General features: G+C 39.0%; 1 protein-coding gene and 3 pseudogenes across 4 annotated transcripts in view; all 4 read right to left on the bottom strand.

Moving 5' to 3' along the window:
- LOC308416565 (protein UXT-like) overlaps positions 1–26,775 on the bottom strand; it is a 115,362-nt gene that overhangs the window by 40,173 nt on the left and 48,414 nt on the right. The window lies entirely within an intron of this gene.
- On the bottom strand, positions 8,187–10,841 carry LOC308418209 (cold shock domain-containing protein E1-like; annotated as a pseudogene). Its single transcript has 2 exons — positions 10,411–10,841; positions 8,187–10,030 (listed from the first exon to the last, which is right to left on the bottom strand). The product of its transcript is annotated as a cold shock domain-containing protein E1-like (transcript).
- LOC308418210 (large ribosomal subunit protein eL43-like) lies at positions 10,035–10,363 on the bottom strand (annotated as a pseudogene). The gene has a single exon. The product of its transcript is annotated as a large ribosomal subunit protein eL43-like (transcript).
- LOC308417680 (tumor susceptibility gene 101 protein-like) lies at positions 25,312–26,557 on the bottom strand (annotated as a pseudogene). The gene is made up of 2 exons: positions 26,344–26,557; positions 25,312–26,240 (listed from the first exon to the last, which is right to left on the bottom strand). The product of its transcript is annotated as a tumor susceptibility gene 101 protein-like (transcript).

Genomic DNA, 26,775 nt, shown 5'->3' with positions numbered 1-26,775 from the left:
ACAGATGCAAGCATCTCTAACAGAATACAGGAGATAGAAGAGAGAATCTCAGGCATAAAAGATACAGTAGAAGAAATTGATACATCAGTCAAAGAAAATGTTAAATCTAAAATATTCCTGACATAAAATATCCAAGGATACCATGAGAAGACCTAATAGAATAAAAGTAAAATTAGAAGGTAAAGAGTCCTAGCTCCAAGGCTAGAAAATATTTTCAACAAAACCATGGAAGAAAATTTTCCCAACCAAAAGAAAGGAATGCCTATAAACATACAAGAAGCCTATAGAGCACCAGTCAGACAGAACCAGAAAATAAAATACTCTAGGCACATAATAATCAAAACACAAAATCTATAGAACAAAGAAAGAATATTAAAAGTGGCAAAGGAAAAAGGCTAGGTAACATGCAAAGGCAGCTCTACCAGAAATACACCCAATTCTCAACAGAGATCTAAGAGCTAGAAGGGCATGCACAGATATCTAAAACAACCACAAATAACAATCTAGATTATTACACCAAGCAAAACTCTCAATCACTAAAGATGGAGAAAAAACAAGCTGTTTCAAGACAAATCCAAATTTAAACAATATCTCTCCACAAATCCAGCATTACTGAAAATACTAGAAGAAAAACTCCAAACCAAAGAAAACTACATCCAAGTAAACACAAGAAATACTATCCTCACACTACCAAAAACAACGGTCTCTCTCTCTCTCTCTCTCTCTCTCTCTCTCTCTCTCTCTCTCTCTCTCTCTCACACACACACACACACACACACACACACCAACATCAAAATAACAGGAATTATCAGCCACTGGTCATTAATATCTCTCAACATCAATGGACTCAATTTTCCAACGAGAAGACACAGGCTAACAGAATGGTTGTGTAAACAGGATCCACTATTCTACTTCGTACCAGAAACATACCTCAGCAACAAAGAGAGACATTACCTTAGAGTAAAGGGCTGGAAAAAAGTTTTCCAAGTAAATGGACCCCCAAACCAATCTGGAATAGCCATTCTAATATCTAATGAAATAGAATTTCAATCAAAATTAATGAAAAGAAACAGAATATGAAACTTCATACTCATCAAAGGAAAAAGCTACCAAGATAATATCTCAATTATGAACTTCTATGCCCCAAATGTAAGGGAACCTACTTTTGTAAAAGAAACATTGCTAAAGCTGAAATTACACATCAAATCCTACACATTAGTAGTGGGAGATTTTGATACCCTTCTCTCACCAATTTGACAGGACATCTGGACAAAAACTAAACAGAGAATTAAGCAGATCAACAGACATTATGAATCAAATGGACCTAACAGACATCTATAGAACCTTTCATCCAAACACAAAATAATACATCTTCTCAGTACCTCATGAGGCCTTCTCCAAAAATTGATCATATAGTCAGTAGAGAGTAAGCATAAACAGATACAAGAAGACTGAAATAACCCCTTGTATTTTATCAGACCACCATAGATTAAACCTGAACCTCAACAACAACAGAAATACCACAAAGCTTACGCAATCATGGAAATTGAAAAACTCTGCACTCAATGATCTCTGGGTCAGGGAAGAAAAAAAAAAAAAAAAAAAAAAAAACTAAAAATTTTCTAGAATTCAATGGAAATTAAGGCACAAATACCCAAATTTATGAGACACAACGAAAGCAGTGCTAAGAGAACAGTTCATAGCACTAAGTGCCTCTGTAAAAAAAAAAAAAAATTAGAAAGCTCTCATACCAGCAATTTAAAAGTATACTTGAAAGTTCTTGGGGAAAAAAGAAGGATAAAGAAAAGAAGCAAGCACACTGAAGAGAAGTAGAAGACAGGAAGTAACCAAAATCAGGGCTGAAATCAATCAGTTAGAAACAAAGAAAACAAGACAAGGAATCAATGAAACCAAGAGCTGGTTCTTCGAGAAAATCAGCTAGATAGACACACCCTTAGCTAAACTAACCAAAAGACAGACAATATCCAAACCAAGAAAAAAAGCAATGAAAAAGGCAACATCAACAGACACTGAGGAAATTAAAAGAATCACTACTTCAAAATTCTGTACTCCACAAAAATTAGACAATATTAAGGAAATGGATGATTTTCTAGACAGATAACACTTATCAATGTCAGGTAACCTTTTAAACAGTCCCATAATCTTTAAGGGAATAGAAACAATCACCAAAAGCCTTCAAACCAAAGGAACACTGCCAAACTTATTCAGTAATTTAGGTATTCAGTCATGCTGATACCTAAACCACACAAAGACTCAACAAAGAAAGAGAATTTCAGACTGATTTCTCTTATATTGATTCAAAACAAAACTAAAAACCAAACCAACAAAAGAAAACAAGAACAAGAACAAAACAAACAAACAAACAAACAAACAAAAAAAAAACCCAACCTGAAACAAAACCAAAATAAAATACTTGGAAACCAAATACAGGAACACATCCAAATTATTATCCACCAGGATCAAGTAAGCTTCACCCCAGTGACACAGGGATGTTTCAGTATATGAAAATCCATCAATGTAATCCACCATATAAAGAAACTGAAAGAAAAAAAAATCACATGATCATCTCATTAGATGCTAAAAAAAACTAATGACAAAATCCAACAACCCTTCATGTTAAAAGTATTAGAGAGATTAGGGATACAAGGCACGTACCTAAACATAATCAAAGCAATATACAGCAAGCCAATAGCCAACAAACTAAATGGAAACTTAAAGCAATCCCACTAAAATCAGGGATAAGACAAGGCTGCCTACTCTCTCCCTATCTATTCAATATGGTGCTTGAAGTTCTAGCCAGAATCGTAAGACAACTAATGAAATCAAAGGTATACAAATTGGAAAGGAAAAAGCCAAAGTATTGCTATTTGCAGATGATCTGATAGTACATATATTTATGCAAGCCCTAAAATTCCATCAAAGAAATCCTATAGCTGATAAACACCTTCAGCAAAGTATCTAGATACAAAATTAACTTAAATAAATCAGTATCTCTCTTTTATACAAATGATAAATAGGCCAAGAAAGAAATTAGGGAAACAACATCCTTCACAATAGCCCCAAACAATATAAAGTATCTTGGTGTAACTCTAACCATGCAAGTGAAAGACCTAAACAGCAAGAACTTCAAGTCACTGAAGAAAGAAACTGAGGAAGATATCAGAAGATGGAAAGATGGCCAATGCTCATGGATTGGTAGGATTAACATAAAGAAAATAGCCATCTTACCAACAACAATTCATAGATTTACCGCAATTCCCATCAAAATTTCAAAACAAGTTTTTTTTGACAGGGCATTTCTCAACTTCATATGGAAAAAACAAAAAATCCAGGATAGAATAAAACAATCCTGAGCAATAAGAGAACGTTTGGAGATATCACCATCTCTGGCCTCAGACAATACTTCAGAGAGATAGTAATAAAACCTACATGGTAGTGGTATAGAAACAGGTTGATTAATGGAATTGAATCAAATACTCTGAAATAAACCCACATTCCTATGGACACTTGATTTTTGACAAAGAAGCCAAAATCATACAATGATAAAATAAAACATCTCCAACAAATGTTGCTCATCTAACTGGATGTCTGCATGTAGAAGAATACAAATGGATCCATCTTATCAACCTGCACAAAAGTCAAGTCCAAGTGGACCAAAGGCCTCAACATAAAACTGAATACAATAAATCTAATAGGAAAGAAAGTAGGAAATAGGCTTGAACACATTGGTACAGGGGACAACTTCCTGAATAGAACACCAATGACTCAGGCTCTAAGATTAACAGTTGATAAATGGGACCTCATGAAACTGAAGAGCTTCTGTATGGCAAAGGACACTGTCAATAGAACAAAATGGTAGCCTACAGATTGAAAAAAGATGTTCATCAACCCTATATCTGATAGAAGTATAATATTCAAAATATATAAATAATAAGTTAGTGTCCAACAACCCAAATAACCCATTAAAAATGAAGTACAGAGCTAAACAGAATTCTCAATAGAAAAATCTTGAATGGCACAGAAGCACTTAAAAGAAATTGTCAACATCCTTAGTCATCAGGGAAATGCAGATCAAAACAACTCTGAGATTCTATCTTCCCCTGGTCAGAATGGCTAAGATCAAACACTAAAGTGATAATACATGCTGGTGAGGATGTGGAGCAAGAGGAACACTTTTTTTAATTGCTGGTGGGAGTACAAACTTATACAACCACTTTGGAAATCAATTTGGTGGTTTCTCAGAAAACTGGAACTCAAGACCCAGCTATACCACTCCTGGACATATACCCAAAAGATGCTCTACCACCCAACATTTGCTCAACTATGTTTATAGCAGCTTTATTTGTAATAGCCAGAAACTGGCAACAACCTAGATGTCTCTCCACTGAAGAGTGGATAAAGAAAAAGTAGTACATCTACACAATGGAATACTATTCAGCTATTAAAAACAAAGACATCATGAATTTTGTAGGCAAATGGATAGAACTTAAGAATTCCATCCTGAGTGAAGTAGCCCAGACCCTAAAGGACACACATGGTATGTACTCACTTATAACTGGATATTATCCATAACAAACAGAATACCCATGTTACACTCTATAGAGCCAAAGAAACTACATAAGGAAGGCCAAAGAAAAGATGCCTGAATCTCACTTAGAAGGAATAAAATAGCCATAGGAGGGAAACAGAGGGAAGGAATGGGTGGAGGGGGATGGGAAGGAGAATGGGAGGGTTCAGAATCAGGTATGGGAAAGGACAGATTTCCAGATGGCCAAGAGAATGAATGGAAATCTGTAACTGATGGGGTCTGGGGAATGGGGGGACATCTAGATGACATGAAAGTGACATGGGGTAGGGGAGATGTCCAAGAGTTGTGACCATAGCTGTGACTCAGCATTGGGGATATGGAACCTGAACAGGCCACCTCCTGTAGCCAGTCAGGCACCCCAGTGTAGCAATCAGGATACCAGCCCACCCACAAAACCTTCAATACAAAATTTACCTTGTCTACAAGAAATGTAGCGACAGGGGATGGAGGGGACCTGAAGGAGGGAAGGGCCAACATGAAGACCCATCCCATGGGCAAGCACCAATTCCTGACACTGTTAATGATACTTTGTTATGCTTGCAGATAGTAGTGTAGCAGGGCTGTCCTCTGAGAAGCTCCATCCAGCAGCTGACTCAGATACAGGGACCCACAGCCAAACAGTGGATGGAGCTTGGGGACTCTGTGGAAGAGTTGGGGGAAGGACTGTTGCCCTGGAGGAGATAGGAACTCCACAGGAAGACTGGGGCTCTCAGAGACTGAACCACCAACTAAAGAAAATATATGGGCTGGATCTAGGCTTCCATGTACATATGTAGCAGACGTGCAGCTTGGTCTTCATGTGGGTCTTGAACAACTGGAGGTTACCTGGAAAGGTGTTGCTGGTCTGTGGAATATGTTCTTTTAGCTTGGCTGCCTTGTCTGGCCTCTGTGGGAGAGGATGCATGTAGTCCTGCAGAGACTTTATGTGCCAGGGTGGGGTAAGGTGGGGAATACCCGGGGGGGGGGCACCCGCTAAGAGGAGAAGGGGAGGGGTTATGGTGGGAGAATTGTGGGAGGGGGGTCACCCGGATCGGGCAGTGATCAGGATATAAAGTGAATAAGTAAATAAATAAAAAATAAAAACATGCAGAAAAGCCAAACTACGATAATTCCAAGAACATCAAGGATACTTCTGTTGATGGAATGAAAGCTTTATTGGGCTCAGGAAATACTGGAATACTTATATATAAAACCAAGCTATCGGGATTCCTGGGCAAAACAGACAAAAAAAGCTGAATACTGGCCTTAGAAGCAAGGTAGGCCTATTTCCTACACTCTCCCAGTTTCGTCTAAATCTAACCATTGTTATGCATGTTATGAACAGTTTTTAAAAGTATCTACATCTTTTTCCCCAAAAGTTTGCTCAGGAGGCCAGGCAAGAGGGCTAATTATGCTCAGGGGTTCAGGTCTGGTAGGGTTAAAGATAATTTTTTTGGTCTCTGTTCGAGCAGGTAAGGCTTCCTGTCTTTTTAAATAAGTTAGGACTGCATAACCAACATGTAATAAACGTTTCTATCTACCCCAGTTGAAAGGATGGCATGTTAAGTCATGAGAAGGAGTCCATAGCCAACAAGATTGGGCCTGCTTAGCGGAAGTTCTGGACTGGAGACATGCTCATGTCTCAGCCAGTCTCAAAGCTGTCCTCCTGTGGGGGGTCAGTGTGTATGTCACCTCTTTTGTTATTCTTGATTTCTTCCTCCTTTCCCGTAGCTAAGGCTTCTGTGTGTCTCCCCATGTCAAATCTGATTTTTATTAATTTAGATGGAATTTGTGGTTTTTCTTTACCTGTGGAAATAAGAGCATATTTTCTTCCACAATGCAACATTTTTCATCTGTCTCTGGGAGATTTCTTATCCCTTTTCATTTATTAAGCATCTCTTTCTTATATCTGTTCCTATACATTAAACCTTTGGTCTCTTTTGGGTTCTCTGTTTTTACCTATTGAAGCTGTTCTTTTTTCATATCTGGGTTATTAATGATTATATTCAGAGCAATGTTGTTTCTGTGGATAGGTTTCTCCACTGTTGACCTGAGATGGCTGATTTGAACTGGGTGTTGGGGCCTCTAAGGGCATCTATTGAACAAGGGTCACCTCATTTGTCCCTTGATGATCTATATTCATTAGTCCAGTGTTGGCCTTTGCAACACCTTCTGTATGTTCCAGATGGCTGTGGCCCTCTTTTTTAGATTTTCTGAAGAAAATAGATTGTTGCTAGGATCCCTTCTTCTGTAATCCTCTTTAAAATGACATTGCTTACCACAATTAAAACATTTAGCATTTTGGCTTTTCTTAAAATCTTTAATGGTTATTTTTTCTATTAAAGTTGCCTTCTTTTTTTGTGTGTGTGTCTCAAAAATCAGTAAAACTTTATTCGCTTCCATTCTTTCGCCATTAACATAAAACCGGAGAAAGCAAAAATGTTTGTGTTTACAAAGATAAACGGCTTCTTTACCCAGAGTTCAAAACCTCAAGTGACAAGGGGAGGATGAAAGCGTCCTCCTCCACAACCCCTGAGCTGACCCTTGTTATCTTTAGATAAAAAGCCTTCACTCCACTTGCCAGGGACCCTGTTTGGGGCCAATTCTAGAGGAAGGCCATGAAACCAGGCCAATCCATTCCCGTGATACAAAGTTGAACAGAAGCTACACCAAGGATCAAGTGCCTGTATTTAACAGGGCACTAGAACCAGGGGACTAATTATAAAAAAAAAAACAGGATTCATTTCAGGCACAACTTTTTTATTATTTTTTTTTCATTTTGTTTTTAAATCAGTAAAAGAAACTGGGTCCTAGAAGCTGCAGTGATCTAAGCAGCAGCAATTTTGTGCATTCGTCTTTTGTTTAAATATGTTTAAATTATCACACTGCTGGCATACTTCATTTGCATGAAATTCTGCACCATACATACTAATTGTAGTAAAGTTATTTACCCCTATCCTGAAGGGGAAAAAATTACTTTGGAAGATAATTTTCACCGAAATGTAATCAAACTTCATTAAGTGGATAGTGACAAGATTATAAATGATATGAAAATAACATTTTAACATTTGGCCATCAACTTAAGAAAATCGTTTGCTATATAAATTTTTGCAATTTTTAAAGGTAACATATTCTACCGTCATATGGTCCTCAGAATGAAAGCATAATGAACAGGGAAGAAAAAGGAAAAGAATGCAGCTGAGTGTTAAGTTATGAAGGTAGAGTATATACTGACTAGAGTGCAGAATTTCATAGGGTGAACAAAGGAACAGTCTGTATTGTTCAGTTACACAGGCCAAGTGGAATTTGCAATTACCAGTTGCATTAAATGCACCAAATAAAGCTCCTAAATTGACACTATAAGGCGCCACCTTAAGTTTTCCAGGATGCAACTGTGCATAATTTTAAAATGGTTTCTTTAATTAATTTATTTTTTTCTTTAAACATAACACAAGGAAGGTGTTAAAACTGGTGTAATAGCTCGATAGAATAAGTATTCCAGATTTTGGGAGGGATGAAGAGGAAGATATTTAGAACCCTTCTCCAGAATCCCCCCAACTTGACCGTAGTGGATTAACGATGTGCTTTGTGGACATGGTTAGTCAACGACACCAGCATGACGGATCTTTCTTTCTGCACAAAACCCCACTGAGTTATCTGGTCCCCTTGGCTGACGAAGAACCATTAGACGTGGAGCACTGGCATCATCCAGGGTGATGTTCTTTAAGTGATTGACCAAAGGATCAGGTCGAGGAGCTGCAACGGCTTTGGGGCCTTCACAGACTCGCCAAACATTACAGGCACTGCATTTCCCAGTGCGCTGATCACTGAGAATTCCACCTCATCTCCCGCCTGTAGTTCAATGCCATCCTGAACTTCTTTCACATGGAAAAAGAGCTTCTTGCTATCTCCTACTTCACAGTTAATAAAGCCAAACTGATCTTTCACACACTCCACAGTAGCTCTACGATGGGGTGTGATGTTGTAGGCCATAGTTTGTGCATTCTGGCCAAGTACACACAACTGGAATTTGACACTCTCCCCTTTCTGTAGGCAATCCCTTTTGTTGGCCATCCCAACTATGCCAAAAGGATACTTTCATATTCCCTCCTCCACAATCTCTATTATTCCTTGGTACTCAATCTGTGTTGGATCAACACCTCTCAGAGGACGAATGACTTTACCAGAGTAAATGGTGGGATTAGCTTCCTCACTGAATGAGTTTTGTTTACTTTCTCAGCACTGACTTTATTGCCTTTGGCTTTGGACAAGCTGTATTCAACCATGTCTCCCAGTTCCAGGCTATCAACATCACCAGAGAACTCACTATAATGGAAAAATATCTCCTTATCATGATTAGCTGTTTCAATAAATCCAAAATTATCTTTCAGAGTTGCCACATGACCCGAGAGCCTTTTGGAGTTAGAATTATGACCTAAAAGTCTCACACAAGTTGCAATCTGCTGTCCAGGCCTCTGTTTGTCACTAACACTAAATTCAACCTTATCTCCTATTTGAGGAGAAGTAGATCCTTCCACATCCTTGGCTTGAAAAGCAATAGTAAGTTTCACCCCACAGTCATCACAAGCAATAATGCCATCTCCTGCCTCTTTGTCTTTGTCTTTATTTGGGCTTGTAGTTTTAGGATTAGAAAAGGTGGCTTCTTTTTCTACTGTGCCCAGAAAACGATGATCTGAATGGGAATGGAATGAAACCGTGCCCTTGGGAAGTTTTTAAATCCTAATAGCATGATTTCTTTGGGCAGAGAGCATATCAGGAACCACAGCAAACTCTACTTCATCTGCAATGTGGAGCTGGTTCTCATCTAGAATTTCACTGAAGTGGAAGAACATACGAGCATCACGATCCACACACTTGATGAAACCAAAACCGTCTCTCATGGCAGCAATCACACCCATTTCTCTGGCTTCATTAGTGAACTGAAATGTATTTGATAGAACCTCTATGTTGGTTGCTCGTTCTAATTTGTCACGTTGGTCTGTTGAGATATTAAACCTAACATGGTCACCTTCCAGCAGGGTCACTTTGGATTTTGTGTCTTTGTCTCCAAAGGGAAGATCTTTAGAAATCACAAAATCAACTTTGATTCGTCCTGGCAATGGGTCATTCTGGTTTTTACTGGGTACTTTTGGGATAACTTTGGTTACAGTTCCTTCCTAAAGTTCAATGCTGATATCTTCAAAGATGACTGTTCCTTGAGGCAATAGTCTGACATCTGTTGCAACTTCTTTACCATTTCTGTCCTTGATTGTGAATTCCATGTCATCTCCAGGCTGCAGGGTTTCTAGGTCACCTTTAAATTCACTATAGTGAAAGAATATCTCTTTTACAACATCACCTCTTTCAATAAAGCCAAACGCCTCCTTCATGGCACAAACTACTCCTTGATAGCGAGACTGTTTCTTTTTTTCTTTTTTTCTTCTGTAAATTAACCTGTTTATTGCAGGCCAGGCAAGTCTCAGACTGGGTAGGGCTCCTACTGGTCTTTCAGTTCCTTCAGTCTTCTGATGGCAGACTTCACTGTGACTGCAGAGGTGGTATTGTAGGTCCAGGCGCCGCCGGCCACCGTTTTCATGCAGGAACCACAGTGCCAGATGCCAACGGCTCGTCTCTTCATTTTGGTCTTGCCACAGAAGGAGCACGTGTACTTAGCGTGCTGGCTGATTTCAATTTTCTTCACCATTTTCGGAGGGAGGCACCATAGTGAGTCCCATACTTCCCGACGATCCTGACCTTCTTGGTGCTTTTAGCCATGTTGCTGGAACCGAAGCCCAAGCCCGAAGAGTTGTTTCTTTTTCAACAGCATAATGTTCTGAGCACCAGTGTGTTTATTGTTATCGATTAAAAAGTTAATTTTATCTCCAGTTTCCAGCTGAACATTCCCTTCCACATCTTCAGAGGTGTAAGTCAGATAAAATACTTCTTGTCCATTCATTTGTTCTTCAGGATGTATTTCTGGTTTTATCTTCACCAATTTAATAGCAATAGGTTTCCCAGTCCTCCAATCAGATGATACTTCAAATTCAACATCATCTCTTACTTTTAAGTCCTGGAGGTTGCCATTATATTGTGAAAAGTGAAAGAAAAGTCTAGCTTGCTGTTCTGAACACTGAATAAATCCATAGGAGGTCAACAGTTTTTCAACAACCCCAGTTTCATGAAGTGCTGCTGAAGTACCATTGGGGTACCCATTGTGTCCATTGTTGTGGAGAAGGTTTGGATCAAAGCTCATCTCGCAGTGATAATCAAATATTTCACTTTCAGTAGTATTTGCTGACTTTTTTCAGCACAAGTTCGAAAGGATGAAAGTTGCTAGTATTGAGAGAGAGAGAGAGAGAGAGAGAGAGAGAGAGAGAGAGAGAGAGAGAGAGAGAGAGGGAGGGAGGGAGGGAGGGAGGGAGGGAGAGAGAGAGAGAGAGATAAGAAAGAAAAAAAAGAGAGCGAGAGAAAATGATCTACCAAGCTAATAAAGAATACAACTGCTGCTGCACCGGGCAATCTCACAGTACAGCACTGAAGAAAACAAAGACTACTAGCAGCATTGGGAAGTGCTCTTTCAAAGCTGTTGAGTAGGCACAAACTTCTTGTTTCAGATCAAGTGTTGTGTCTTCAACTTGTGTATTCTTCTTTGGTGTTGTTGGTTGTTGCAGGTCTGTTCCTTGCCTGATCTGAACTTGAAGCAGCAGTTTCAGGTGGTAAAGTCTGTTCCGTTACACTTCATACCCAACAGCTCAGCGCCCTCTCTCCAGCGCCACCATAACTAAAGTTGCCTTCTTATAATTTTTAAAATCTTGTCTTTTTATGGAATGCCATTTAAATTCTTTATATATTTGTGGGTTTCCAGTATTTTCTGTCACTTGTTGTTCACTAACAGGATGAGCTAAATTAGGTTTCTAACAGTCTTTGACTTACTTTTCTGATTTTCATTATATAGAGTGCAATAGGCTTTAACCTTATTTCTTTTGTCTATATCTTAATTTCTTTCTCAATTTTATTAGTAGTCTTTTCTAATTTTTTTCCTAAGGCCTGTATCTCGGAAGTTTTTTAAAAAATTGAATATTGTCTGTATTTACATTTCAAATGTTATCCCCTTTGACCCTATTCCTATCCCCCACTCCACTTGTTTCGATGAAGGTGCTCCCTCTCCCAAATACCCTCTCCACTACAGCGTCTTGGCATTCCCCTACACTGGGAAAATGTGCCTTCACTGGACCAAAGGCCTCTTCTCCCATTGATGCCAGACAATGCTGTCCTCTGTTACATATGCAACTGGAGCCATGGGTCTCTCCATGTGTGCTCATTTGTTGGTGTTTTAGTCCCTGGGAACTCTGGAGGGTTTGGTTGATTGATGATGCTGTTCTTCAAATGGGGTTGCACACTCTTTCTGCTCCTTAAGTCCTTTCTCTAACTCCTTCCGTAGGGACCCCATGTTCAGTCCAATGGTTAGCTGCAAGCATCCTCAACTGTATTGAGTATGGCTCTGGCAGAGCCTCCAAGGAGGCATCCATATCAGGTTCCTGCCAGTAAGCACTATTGGTATCAGCAATAAAGCTTGATTTTGGTGGCTGCATATGGGTGGATCCCCAGGTGAGGCAGTCTCTGAATCATCTGATCTTCAATCCCTACTCCTCTATTTGTCCCTGTATTTCCTCCCATTGAGTATTATGTTCTCCCTTCTAATAAGAACTGAGGCATCCACATTCTGGACTTCCTTTGTTTTGAACTTCATATGGTCTGTGAATTGTTTCTTGGTTATTCAGAGCTTTTTGGGCTAGTATCTCCTTATCGGTGAGTGCATATCATGTGTGTTCTTTTGTGACTGTGTTATCTCACTCAGAATGACTGCTTCTAGTTCCATTTATTTGCCTAGGGATTTTATGAAGTCATTGTTTCTAATAGCTGAGTAGTGCTCCACTGTGTAAATGTACCACATTTTCTATATCCATTCCTCTGGTGAAATTTTTCTGTTTTTTTTCCAGCTTCTGGCTATTATAAATAAGGCTGCTATGAACATGGTGGAGCATGTGTCCTAGTTAAATGTTAAAGCATCTTTTGGGTATATGCCCAGGAGTGGTATAGCTGGGTCTTCAGGTAGTCCTATGTCCAGTTTTCTGAGGAACCAAAAGACTGATTTCCAGAGTGGTTGTACCAGCTTGCAATCCCACCAACATTCTCAACAGCAACTGGTGTCTCCTGAGTTTTTGATTTTAGCCATTCTGACTAGTGTGAGGTGGAATCTCAGGGTTGTTTTGATTTGCATTTCCTTGATCACTAGAGATGTTGAACATTTCTTTAGGTGCTTCTCAGCCCATTCTGTATTTCTCAGTTGAGAATTCTTTGTTTAGCTCTGTACCCCACTCTTTAATAGGATTATCTGATTCTCTGGAGCCTAAATTCTTGAGTTCTTTGTATATATTGGATATTAGTTCTCTATCAGATGAAGGATATATTTTTGATAAGTTTTGGTTGAAAAAAATCTATTTTATTTGATATTAGAATGGCTACTCCAGCTTGTTTCCAGGGACCATTTGCTTGAAAAATTTTTTCCCAGCCTCTTACCCTGAAGTAGTGTCTGTCTGACTGAGATGAGTTTCCTGTATGTAGCAAAAAGCTGGATCTTGTTTACATATATAATCTGATAGTCTATGTCTTTTTATTAGGGAATTGAGTCCATTGATGTTAAGAGATATTAAGAAATATTGGTTGCTCTTTCCTGTTATATTGAAAATCTTTTTAAACAAAGGCATAAAACTATTATGATTAAGTTAGGAAAATAAATATCATCATAATTATAATTAACAATGTTCCAGTCTCAGTTAAGCCATTTGTCTCTTCTGTCTCCATCTTTAAGCCATCTAAGATAGCATTACATAAAGTCCAAAAGGTCTGTTACTGATTTTTTCATCTTATTCCTTTCTAATTTTATTAATTTTAAATTCTTTTCACGTGCTTATAATTTTTCTACATTTAGTCTCCTTCCTTTATTTAACATTTAAGCATAACCTTAAACATTTCATACCTGTTCATAAGTTTCTCAGTTTTGGATTTTATCTTGTCTTCTCTCAGTCTCTCCTCTCTGCTTAAACCTTGAGCTGTCATGTGCCTACATGTCTCTTTCACCAGGAGAGGCATTTTTACCGTCCTTGTATAACACATCACTGGGATTTGCTTCTATCTGGTTTTGACTCCTTCTGTTTCCCAGAAGTTGTCTGGAATCCAGGAGGGGGCTGTTCATGTAAGCCTTTGCCAGCTTAGCTCAGCTCCAGCCTTCCCTGCCTTCTCTTAGCTTCCTACCTGACCAGGAAACTGTTTTGGGACATGCTTCCCTTTAGGGTCAAGCTGGCTCTTTTCCTGTTCGGTCAGGGCTTCTTAAAAAAGCACAGGTTTTCCTATTCCACAAACTCTTTATAATCTGCTATGTTTTTATTGTTTGTTTTGATTTTCTTTATCTCTGCACCAGCGGCCCCTGCATCTGGCCACTGAATGGAATGGAATTAAGAGCAACCCTAAAACTTAGAAGTACTAGTTTGCTGTTCCTATGGATTTGCAATCCCCTTCAGATCCTTCAGCCCTTCCCCTAAATTTTCCACTGGGGTCCCTGGATCAGTCCGATGGCTGGTTGAGAGCATCTGCATCTGCATCAGTCAGGTACTAGCAGAACCTCTCAGAGGACAGCTATAACAGGCTCTTTTCAGCAAGTACTTCTTGGCATCAACAATAGTTGTTGGGGTGTGGTATCTGCAGATAGGATGGATCCCAAGGTGGGGTGGTCTCTGGATGGCCTTTCCTACAGTCTGTGTTCCATTTTTTGTTCCCGAGTTTTCTATTGATAGAAACAATTCTGGCTTAAACATTTTGAACAATATCAACTAACTGGATCCCCCTAACCCCCAGAACTCCCAGGGACTAAACTACCAGCCAAGGTCCATGGCTCCAGCTACATAAGTAGCAGAGGATTGCCTTATCTGGCAACAATGGGAGGGGAGGCCCTTGGTCCTGTGATGGCTTGATGCATCAGTGTAGGGGGATGCTAGAGCGATGAGGTGGGAGTTGGTGAGTGGGTGGGTGGAGGAACACCCTTTTAGAGGCAAACGGGAGGAGGGATAGAATAGGGAACTTATGAACGGGAGACCGGGAAGGGGGACAACATTTGAAATATAAATAAACAAAATAACCAATTTAAAATGAAGAGGAAGAGGAAGAAGTGGAGGTGGAGGAAGAGAAGAAGAAAAAGAGAAGAAGAAGAAGAAGAAGAAGAAGAGGAAGAAGAAGAAGAAGTAGTAGTAGTAGTAGTAGTAGTAGTAGTAGTAGTAGTAGTAGTAGTGGTACTTGCTTGCTTCATTTAGGTTTGGATTTCTCACTAAGTTCTTGCCTGGCACTCAATGCCAATATAACTTTACTGCCTCTCACCCAGGATTTAACTAAACTTAAGGGATGGATGGCATTTGTAAAAACAATTTTATTATTCCAAGTTTTCATTTCCCAGCCCCAGATTCTGGAAAGATGACTCCAAGACTAATTATTTATTATTAAATTCCTTGGCCATAAGCTTTGGCTCATTCCCTGTCTAGTGACTAACTTACTTAACCATTTAATCTAGACTGTGTTTACCACTTGACTTGTTAGTTACCTTTTCTTCAGTCCTGGCCTACTTCTTTCTTACTGTCTCCTCAGTGTCCCCCTGAGTTGATTTACCTGCTAATTTAAGTTTGTCTCCCATCTCATCTTGGCTGTCTGGGTCCTCACCAAATCTCTCTTTTATCATTTACTATTTCACCAAATCCTTTTTCTTTCTGCCAGTGTTCTACATCTTATTTCCTGCCTCAGTTCATAGGCCATTGGCTTTTTTGTTGACAGCTGATGTTCATAAGTTTACAGGCTGCAATGTTAGGACCACTATCACCATCACTACCACCTCCATCTCTGGAACAGGGGACAAAAAGTTTACCTAGAGTGCCTACTGAAATGCCAGGAAAAGTATCTGTTAAAACTAAACAGGACAAGATCTATCAACACATAGATTCATTATCTTAAGCAGTTTTACAATATAATAGTGCACTCGACCTGTGCTACGTAGAACAAAGAGGATATTTTATGGCTTTAAGTAAATAATTGCCTTCTGGTCTCCATCTGTGCCAAGGAGTTAATACTGTGCATAGCTCTCTGGACCCAAATCCCACTTTAAAAGAGCTGGTCTCCCAGAGTACTTACACACATAAAATCACCCACTCACAGGCTCACAGGAGGAACAGGCTCCAGTCAGAGAAAGGAAGACCAAGTAATACCAGAGATAACCAGATGGAGAGCGGTAAGCACAAGAACCTAAACAACAGAAACTAAGACTACTTGGCATCATTAGAACCCAGTTCTCCTAGTACAGCAAGTCTTGAATACCCCAACACACTGGAAAATAAAGATTCAGATTTAAAATCACATCTCATGATGATGATAGAGGACTTAAAGAAGAATATAAATAACTCTCTTAAAGAAATGTAAGACACAGGTAAACAAGTTGAATCCCTTAAAGAGAAAACACAAAATCCCTTAAAGAACTATATGAAAAGACAAGTAAACAGGTGAAGGAATTGAGCAAAACCATCCAGGATCTAAAAATGTAAATAAAAGCAATAAAGAAATAACAAAGGGAGACAACCCTGGAGATAGAAAACCTAGGAAAGAGATCAGGAGTCATAGAAGCAAGTATCACCAACAGAATACAAGAGATGGAAGAGAGAATCTCAGGAGCAGAAGATACCATAGAAAACATTGACACAACAGTCAAAGAAAGTGCAAAAAGCCAGAAGTTCCTAACCCAAAACATCAAGAAAATATAGGACACAATAAGAATATCAAACCCAAGGATAACAGGTATAGAAGAGAGGGAAGATTTCTAACTTAAAGGGCCAATAAATATCTTCAACAAAATTATAGAAGAAAACTTCCCTAACCTAAAGAGATGCCCATGAACATACATGAAGCATACAAGAAGAACTCTAAATAGACTGGACCAGAAAAATTTCCTCCTGTCACATAATAATCAAAACACAAAATGCACAAAACAAAAAAAAAAATATTAAAAGCAGTAAGGGAAAAAGGTCAAGTAACATATGAAGGAAGACCTATCAGAATTATGCCAGATTTCTCAACAGAGTCAGTAAACGCCAGTTGAACCTGGGCAGATGTCCTACAGATCCTAAGAGAACACAAATGAAAGCACAGGCTACTATACCCAGAAAAACTCTTAATTAACATAGATGGTGAATATTCCATGACACAACAAAATATACCCAATATCTTTATACAAATCAGACCAACAAAGGATAACAGATGGAAAACTCCAGCACAAGGAGGGAAACTACATTCTAGAAAAAGCAAAAAAGTGATCTTCTTGCAACAAACCCCAAAGAAAATAGCCACACAAACGTAATTTCACCTCTTACAACAAAAAAGCCAGAAGCAACAATCACTTTTCCTTAATATCTCTTAATATCAGTGAACTCAATTCCCCAAGAAAAAGACACAGACTAACAGACTGGATACATAAATAGAACCAACCATTTTGCTGCATACAGGAAACATACTTCAGTGACAAAGACAGTCACTATCACAGAGTAAAAAAAGGCTGGAAAAAATTTCCAAGCAAATGGTCCCAAGAAACAAGCTGAAGTAGTCATTCTAATATTGAATAAAATTGACTTTCAACCAAAAGTTGTCAAAAAAGATAAGGAAGAACATATCATACTCATTAAAGGAAAAATCTACCAAGATGAACTCTGAATTCTGAACATATATGCTCCAAAAGCAAGGGCACCCACAGTCATAAACAAAACTTTACTAAAAATGAAAGCACACATTGCACCTCACACAATACTATTGGGAGACTTTAATACATGACTTCGACCGATGGACATACCATGGAAACAGAAACTAAACAGAGATATAGTAAAGCTAATAGGAGTTATGAACCAAATGGATTTAAAAGGTATCTATAGAACATTTCATCCTAAAACAACAGAATATATCTTCTCAGCACCTCATGGTACCTTCTTCAAAAATGACCACATAATTGGTCACAAAACAGACTTCAAAAGATACATGAAGATTGAAACAATACCGTGAATTCTATCAGAACACCATTGACTAAGGCTAGTCTTCAATAACAACAAAAACAAGAAAAATCCCACATATACATGTAAGCTGAATAATGCTTAACTCAATGATAAGTCAATCAAACAAAAAGAAATCAAAGAGGATCTCAAAAGATGGAAAGAACTCCCATGCTCATGGAGTTGCAGGATTAATATAGTATAAATGACCATCTTGCCAAAAGCAATCTACTGATTCAATGTATTCTCCATTAAAATTCCAACTCAATTCATCATAGAGTTAGAAAGAGCAATTTCCAAATTTATTTGGAATAACACAAAACCCAGGATAGTGAAAACTATTCTTGACAATAAAAGAACTTCTGGGGGAATCACCATCCCTTACCTCAAGCTGTATTACAGAGCAATAGTGATAAAAACTGCATGCTATTGTTACAGACATAGGAAGGAATAGAATTGAAGACCCAAAAGTGAACTCACATACCTAACATTCAGTAGAAAAAGGCAGCATTTTCTTCAAATGGTGCTCGTTAAATTGGAGGTCAGCATGTAGAATAATGCAAATTGACCCATTTTTATCTCCTTGTACATAGCTCAAGTCCAGGTGGATCAAAGATTTTCCCATAAAACCAGATACACTGAAACTAATAGAATTAAAAGTGGGAAGAAATTTCCTGAAGATAACACTAATAGCTTATGCTCTAAGATCAAAAAACAACAACTGGGACCTCATAAAATTGCAAAGGTCACTGTCATAAGGACAAAACTGCAACCAACAGATTGGGAAAAGATCTTTACTAATCCTGCATCAGATAGAGGGCTAATATGCAATATATACAAAGAACTCAAGTAGTGAGATGCTAGAGAATCAGATAATCCTATTAAAAATAAAGCACAAAGCTAAACAAAAAATTCTCAACTGAGAAATACAGAATGGCTGAGAAGCAACTAAAAAAATGTTCTTCATCCTTAGTCATCAGGAAAATGCAAATCAAAACAACCCTGAGATTCCACCTTCCACCAGTCAGAATGACTAGGACAAAAAACTCAGGTGACAGTAGATGTTGATGAGGATGTGTGGAAAGGGGAACACTCCTTCATTGTTGGTGGGATTGCAAGCTGGTACAACCACTCTGGAAAACAGTTTTTTGGTTCCTCAGAAAATTGGACATAGTATTACCTGAGGTCCCAGCTATACCACTCCTGGGCATATACTGAAAAGATGCTCCAACAAGGAAAATGCTCCACTTTGTTCATAGCAGTCTTATTTATAATAGAAGCTGGAAAGAATCCATATGTCCTTCATCAGAGGAATGGATACAGAAAATATGGTACATTTACACAATGGAATCCTATTCAGCTATTAAAAACAATAACTACATGGAACTCTTAGGAAAATAGATGAAGCTAGAAAATACCCTGAGTGAGGTAATTCAGTCACAAAAGAACACACATGGTATATTCCCACTGATAAGTGAATACTTGCCCAAATGCTGGAAATACTCAAGAAACAATTCACAGACAATATCAAGGTCAAAAAGAAGAAAGACCAAAATGTGTATGCTTCAGTCTTTTTTAGAAGGAAGAACAAAATACTCATGGGAGAAATTACAGGGACAAAGAATGGGGCAGAGACTGAAGAAAAGGTCATCCAGAGACTGCCTCACCTAGGGATACATCCCACATACAGCCCTAAACACAGTCACTATTGCTGATGCCAAGAAGTGCTTGCTGACAGGAGTCTGATATGGAGGCCTCCTCTGAGTCTATGCCAGAGCTTTAGGGATAGAGATAAAAGTGCATGCAGCTAAGAATGGAACTGAGCACAGGGATCCCAGTGGAGGAGCTAGAGAAAGGACTGAAGGAACTCATTGGGTTCAACCCAATAGAAAGAGCAACAATACCAAACAACCACCCCCCCCCCCTGGAGCTTCCACAGACTAAACCACCAGCCAAAGAGAAGACATGGAGGAACCCATGTCTCCAGCCACATATGTAGGCATTGTCTGGCATCAATGGGAGGAGAAAGCTTTTGGTTCAGTGAAGGCTTGTTTCCCTGAGTATGGAAATGCCAAGGCAATGAGGTGTGGGTAGGTTAGTAGGTTAGAGGGAGTGGGAGCATCTTTATGGATGTAAGGGGAGAGGAGAGTGGGAGGATGGATGGGAAAGGGGGAAAGGAAATAACATTTGAAATGTAATTACATAAAATAGCCAATAAAAAGACAAAACAGATATAAAGAAATTGAAGACTTTTTAGAATTCAATGGAAATGTGTGCACAACATACCCATACTTATGGGACACAATGCAAGCAGTGCTAAGCGGAAAACTCACAGCTCTGAGTGCCTCCAAAGAGTAACTGGAGAGAGCATAGAGGAGCAGCTCGACAGCACAACTGATAGCTCTAGAAAAGAAAAGGAAGCAAATACACCAAAGAGAAGTAGATAACAGGAAATAACCAAACCCAGGCCAGGTTGAAATCAACCTAGTAGAAACATAAAGAACTATACAAAGAATCAACAATATCAGGAGCTGATTCTTTGAGAAAATCAACAAGATAGATAAGCCCTTAGCCAGACTAACCAGAGGGCAAAGAGACAGTATCTAAATTAACAAAACCAGAAATGAAAAGGGGGACATAACAACAAAAAACTAAGGAAATTAAAAAATATCATCAGATGCTACTGTAAAATCTATATTCAATAAAACTGGAAAATCTGGGCGAAATGGACAATTTTCTAACAGATACCTGGTACTAAACTTAAATCATGATCAGATAAACCTACTAAACAGTTCCATAAGCCCTAAAAAAAAGATGTCATTAATTGTCTCCCAACCAAAAAAAAAAAAAAAAATTAAAATAACTAACCTACTAACTAACTAACTAACTAACTAACTAACTAACTAACTAACTAACTAACTAACTAACTAAACTAAGCACGCGGGACCAGATGGATTTAGTGCAGAATTCTACAAGAACTTTACAGAAGACCTAATACCAATATTTTCCAAACTATTCCACAAAATAGAAACAGAAGGAACACTACCCAACTGGTTCCTTGAAGTTCCAGTTACTCTTATACTAAACCACACAAAGACCCAACTACCAATTTCACTTACGAATATTGATGTAAAAATACTCAATAAAATTCTTGCAAACTGAATCCAAGGACACATCAAAACAATCATTCACCATGATTATGTAGGCTTCATCCCAAGAAATGTATGGATGGTTTAACATATATAAAATTTATCAAAGTAACCCACTACATAAACAAACTGAAAGACAAAAACCAAATGATCATCTTATTAGTTGCTGAGAAAGCATTTGACAAAATTCAACACCCTTTCATGTTAAAAGTCTTGGAAAGGTCAGGAATTCAAGGCCCATACCTAAATACAGTAAAAGCAATATACAACCAATAGTCAACCTCAAAGTAAATGGTGAGAAACTTGAAGCAGTCCCACTAAAATCAGGGACTAGACAAGGTTGCCCACTCTCTCCCTACCTATTCAATATAGTTCTTGACGTCCTATCCAGAGCAATTAAACAACAAAAGGAGGTCAAATGGATATAAATTGGAGAGGAACAAGTCAAAATATCACTATTTGCAGATGATATGATAGTATACTCAAGTGACCCCAAAATTCCACCAGAGAACTCCTACATCTGATAAAGAAGTTCAGCAAAGTAGCTGGGTATAAAATTAACTGAAACAAATCAGTAGCCTTCCTCTACTCAAAGGATAAATAGACTGAGAAAGAAATTAGGGAAATTACACCCTTCACAATTGTCACAAATAATATAAAATACCTTGGTATGACTCTAATCAAGCATGTGAAAGATCTGTATGACGGGATCTTCAAGTCTCTGAAGAAATAAATCAAAGAAGATCTCAGAAGATAGAAAGATCTCCTATGCTCATAAACTTGGAGGATTAATGTAATTAATTAATAAATAATAATTAATTAATATAGATGGCTTCTTGCCAAAAGCAATCTACAGATTCAATTTGTTCTCCATCAAAATTCCAACTCAATTTTTCATGGAGTTAGAAAGAGCAATTTTCAAATTTATTTGGAATAACAAAAAAGTCAGGATAGTGAAAGCTATTCTTGGCAATAAAAGAACTTCTAGGGGAATCCCCATCCCTGACCTCAAGGGTACTCCAGAGCAATCATGAAAAAATTGTATGGTTTGGCTCAGAGACAGAAAGGTAGATCAATGAAAGAGAATTGAAGACCCAGAAATGAACCCACACACCTATGGTCACTTGATCGTTTACAATGAGCTAAAACCATCCAGTGGGGGGCAGGGGCAGGAGAACAGCTCTTCTTCAAATGGTGCTGGTTCAACTGGAGCTTAGAATGTTGTAAAATGCAAATTGACCCTATTATCTCTTTGTACAAGGTTAAAGTCCAAGTGAATCAAAGACTTCCACATAAAACCGATACACTGAAACTAATAGAAGAGAAAGTGGGGAAGAGCCTTGAACATATGGGTACGGGGGAACATTTCCTGAAGAGAACACTAATGGTTTCTGCTCTACAATCAACAATTGAAAAGTGGAATCTCACAAAGTCGCAAATTTTATGTATGGCAAAAGACACTACTGTCATAAGGACAAAATGGCTACCAACAGATTGGGAAAAGATCTTTACCAATCCTACATTGGATAAAGGGCTAATATCCAATATATAGAGAGAATTCAAGATGTTAGACTCCAGAGAACAAATCACCCTATTAAAAATGGGGTAGAATGCTAAACAAAAATTCTCAACTGAGAAATACAGAATGGTCGAGAAGCACCTAAAGAAATGTTCAACATCTTTAGTCATCAGGGAAATGCAAATCAAAACAACCCTGAGATTCCACCTCATACTAGTCAGAATCACTAGGACCAAAAACTCAGGAGACAACAGATGCTGGTGAGAATGTGGAAAAGAGGAACACTCCTTCATTGTTGATGGGATTGAAAGCTGGTACAACCACTCTGGAAATCAGTCTTTTGGCTCCTCAGAAAATTGAACAAACTATTACCTGAAGACCCAGCTATACCACTCCTGGGCATATACTGAAAAGATGCTCCGACATATAACAAGGAAAATGCTCCACTATGTTCATAGCACCCTTATTTATAACAGCCAGGCTGGAAAGAACCCAGAAAATTTTCAATTGGATACAGAATGGATACAGAAAATGTTGTACATTTACACAATGGAGTAATACTTAGCTATTAAAAATGATGATTTCATGACATTTTTATCCAAGTAGATGGAACTAGAAATATCATCCTGAGTGAGATAACCTAGTCACAAAAGAACACACATGGTATGCACTTACTGATAAGGGGATACTAGCCCAATAGCTGGGAATATCCAAGATACAAGTCACAGACCACTTTAAGCTCAAGAAGAATGAAGATCAAAGTGTGGATGTTTTAGTCCTTCTTAGAAGGTGAGAATAATACTCATGTGAGGAAATATGGAGACAAAGTATGGAGTAGAGACTGAAGGAAAGGCCATCCAGAAACTACCCCACCTGTGGATCCATCCCATATATAGACACCAAACCCAGACACCATTGCTCATGCCAAGAAGTGCTTGCTGACAAGAACCTGATACATCTGTCTTCCACAGTCTGACAAATACAGAGGTGGTTGGTTACAGTCAACTATTGTACTGAGCACGGGGTCCCCAATGGAAGATTTAGAGAAAGGACTGAAGGAGCTGTAGGGGTTTGCAACCCATAGAAGAAGAACAACAACAACCAATCAGACGTGCCAGAGCTTCCGGGGGGTAAACCACCAACCAAAGGGTACCTATGGTTCTGGCAATATATGTAGAAGAGGATGTTATTGTTGGACATCATGGGAGAAATGGCCCTTGGTTCTGGGAAGGCTTGATGCCCCAATGTAGTACCAGGGTGGGGAGGTGAGAGTAGGTTGGTGGGTGGGAGTGGGTGAGTGGGTGGGTGGGGGAGCACCTTCATAGAAATGGCTCAAAAATTGTGATAGTGGTCTCATCTGGTGGGATTTACACACGCCAGATCTCACATGTATTTTTTTAATAGACTTTTTTTCTGTAAACAAAAATAATCATGTGTCAATTCCTGTGCCTTACTTGTACATATATGGTTGTTTTTCATTACTCTCTATACCATGCACATGTTATACAGACACTCCATTTATCTATGGCCTAGAGAGATTTAAGATGACTTAATGCAGTTTTCTCCACATGAAAATACTTAGAAAGGTATCTGCCATGTACATTGTTAGTCATCTTTTTTTTTGTTGTTGTTGATGGGATCAAAATAAGGGAGAGAGGTCTTGGCTTACAGTTTTAGAAGGTTTCAGGTCAGCATAGGGAATTTAGTTCATAGCAGCAGGAGTGTGGCAGAGTCTATTCACAGCATGGTGGATCAGGGAATGAGAGATGTGGGGACAAAGGGACCAGAGGCTGGGTAATAACCTTCAAAGGCTCACTCCCAGGGATGAACTTCTGCCAACTGTGTTCACCTTCCTAAAGGCTCTACACATAGCACCACCAGCTGGGAAACAAGTATCCCAAACCCTGTGGGAGACTCTGATTTAAGCCATAATAAATTACCTACTTACCTTTATTCATTTAAGGTCTACCTTGCTATGGGACTGAGCATTGTTTTGTGCTCTTTAGCTACTGTTGCTGCTCCAAACCTTTTCTTTCGAATTTACTAAGTATCTTTTTCATTCATCTGTGTCATTCCGTAGTCCTTATTTCAATACCAGAGAAAGCATACTTGTGTGACTATTAATTATCGATTCTGATTGGCTTTTGTCTATCCTCTGCTATCTCTGTCTATCCATGTGCTCTCTCCTTTGTTCCTTGACTCATGGAAGCAGTGAACAGTTCCTTGAGGAGCCTAGCAGCCACAACCCAAAGAGAGAAGCTGGACATTTCTTGCTCTTTCCTTTTTTGCTTCCTGTAGAGTCTGGTCTCTTGAGCAGTTCCTCTGCAGTTTTGCTTTGTCTGTACCATGGGAACACCTTCTTCTCACAGTGTCAGCCATGCAACAAGTGGAATAACTTCCTGGTTTCATTAATCTGTGGATTGCTTCATTACTTTAGATTTTCATTCTTAATGCTTTCATTCATCTATAGAGAAAAAAGTAATTCCTGACAGACCTGTTTGTCTTTCTGGCTAGATCTTGGTAGTACCATGAATAGTGAAAAGAGCCCAGACTCAGAAGCTGGATGGATCTAAGTTTAAATACCGTCTATCTTCACAACTTACTTATTTCCAGTGTCTATAACATAGAAAATGCTTAATAAGCATTTGTTTGATAAGCGAGTAAATAAATGGCTGATCCCAGCCTCTGCTTACTCAGGTCAGGGTAAAATTCCTTCCTTAGAAATTTCCTTCTATGATTCCCATCTAGACTATGCTAGTCATGGTCTACAACACTTTATTTTTTTTTAATGCACCAAATTTAATTTAGCCCAGTCAGTCCCAGCACAGCAAGAAACTTACAGATAGTAGAAAGTACATTAATAAAAGCCAGTCTTTACCCAAAGGAAACAGAAAACATATTTAACATTCAAATGATAAACTGCAATAACTAATTCTGGGTTTTGCAGATGAGGAAAAAGAAGAATCCTTTACGAAGAGGCCAGTCTCCAGCTGATAGCACAAGTTGGTAGAGGTCACTACGGCCCGCAGTCTTTCTTGCTTTTTGCCCTTAGCTGGACCTGTTTACAGGACAGGAGGTAGGCATGCTTGAGGAACACATCCAGGTCTATTACTCCTCGCCTCAAGGCTTCTCCGAGGTAAAAGGTAGTGTCTTCAATAGCATTTCCCTCTGCATACAGATTTAGAAGCTGTTTATATAGTGGGGCTGTAGGAATGATAACTTCACCATTGTCATTATTTTCAGATTGATTTTCCATTTTCTCCAGAGCAGAACTTAGTTCTTCATCATTCTTTTTCAAAAGTTCTATTTTTTTAAAGTCAACTTCAGCTACTTCTTGATCTAAGAGGGTGACCATCTCTTCCAGTTTCTGGTGGCCTTTTCCCTGATCTTCCTCTGTTCATTCTGAGGCATTAAGCTCTGCCTGGGCGACATCCATTTCATCCTTCATCCACCATCCCAGTTGGACAACTGCTGAGATGAGAGATGCTCGATTGTTGTTGGTTGTGCCATCTCTGCTGGGACCAACAGTAGTCACAGGAGGCTGGGAAGGGTACTGTGAGCTTGTTGTGGCAGGGTATGGGACAGCAGGTGGGTAAGGACAGCCAGGATAACCACTGGGGTTGGGAGGGCATCCAGATGGGTATGTAGAAATTCCACTTGGCATGTCTGGCATGTAGGAGGCCCTGTTGTGGTGTATGGTGGGTAGGATGCAGAAACGGTTGGCCGGGAGGAGACTGGAGGCTCCTCTCCAGATATCACAATCATGATATGAATAAGCTCCAGCAACTCTGAGCGTGGGTGTTTCCAGTCACGTAGATAAGGCAGGTAGATTTTCCCATTTGCATCCACATGCTTTCCTGTTTTAATAGTCATTGAACTAGTAGGCTCAACAAAACAGATTGGGGTTATATGGATATGTGTTCAGCAGCCATAGACATATTGGAATATTATGTATATTACCTCAATAGCGAACAGGGATTATAGCAGTGAGGTTCACAAGCTCCCTGGAACTGCCATCATTAAAAACATATGAATCCAATACAAGTTTGAGATCTTTGTACATGGCGATTACACTGACAGCTTGACAGTAGGTTAGATTTCTGTATTTGTACTTGGACATCATCTTCTTCAGCTGACTCTCGGACACCACCGTGGCATGGTACTCTGTCCCCATAGGCAGAGGGTAGGTGCCGCGGGGCCGCCCCAGGCCCGTGGTCTATAACATTATGTTACATTCCCCCACCATATTCATCACAGCCTGAAATGGTTCAATTTGCTTCTGGTCTGTTTATCATTTGTCTTCTTTTTCTACTGTCATATTGTATCTCCAGAATGCCTGGGATCTTGGTAGATACCTAGTAAGTATGAATGTACAAAGCACTCTCATGGTAC

Source organism: Micromys minutus (genome assembly GCF_963924665.1).
Source record: "Micromys minutus genome assembly, chromosome: 2".
Classification (NCBI taxonomy): Eukaryota; Metazoa; Chordata; class Mammalia; order Rodentia; family Muridae; genus Micromys; species Micromys minutus.
This window is presented reverse-complemented; position numbering and strand designations above follow the sequence as displayed.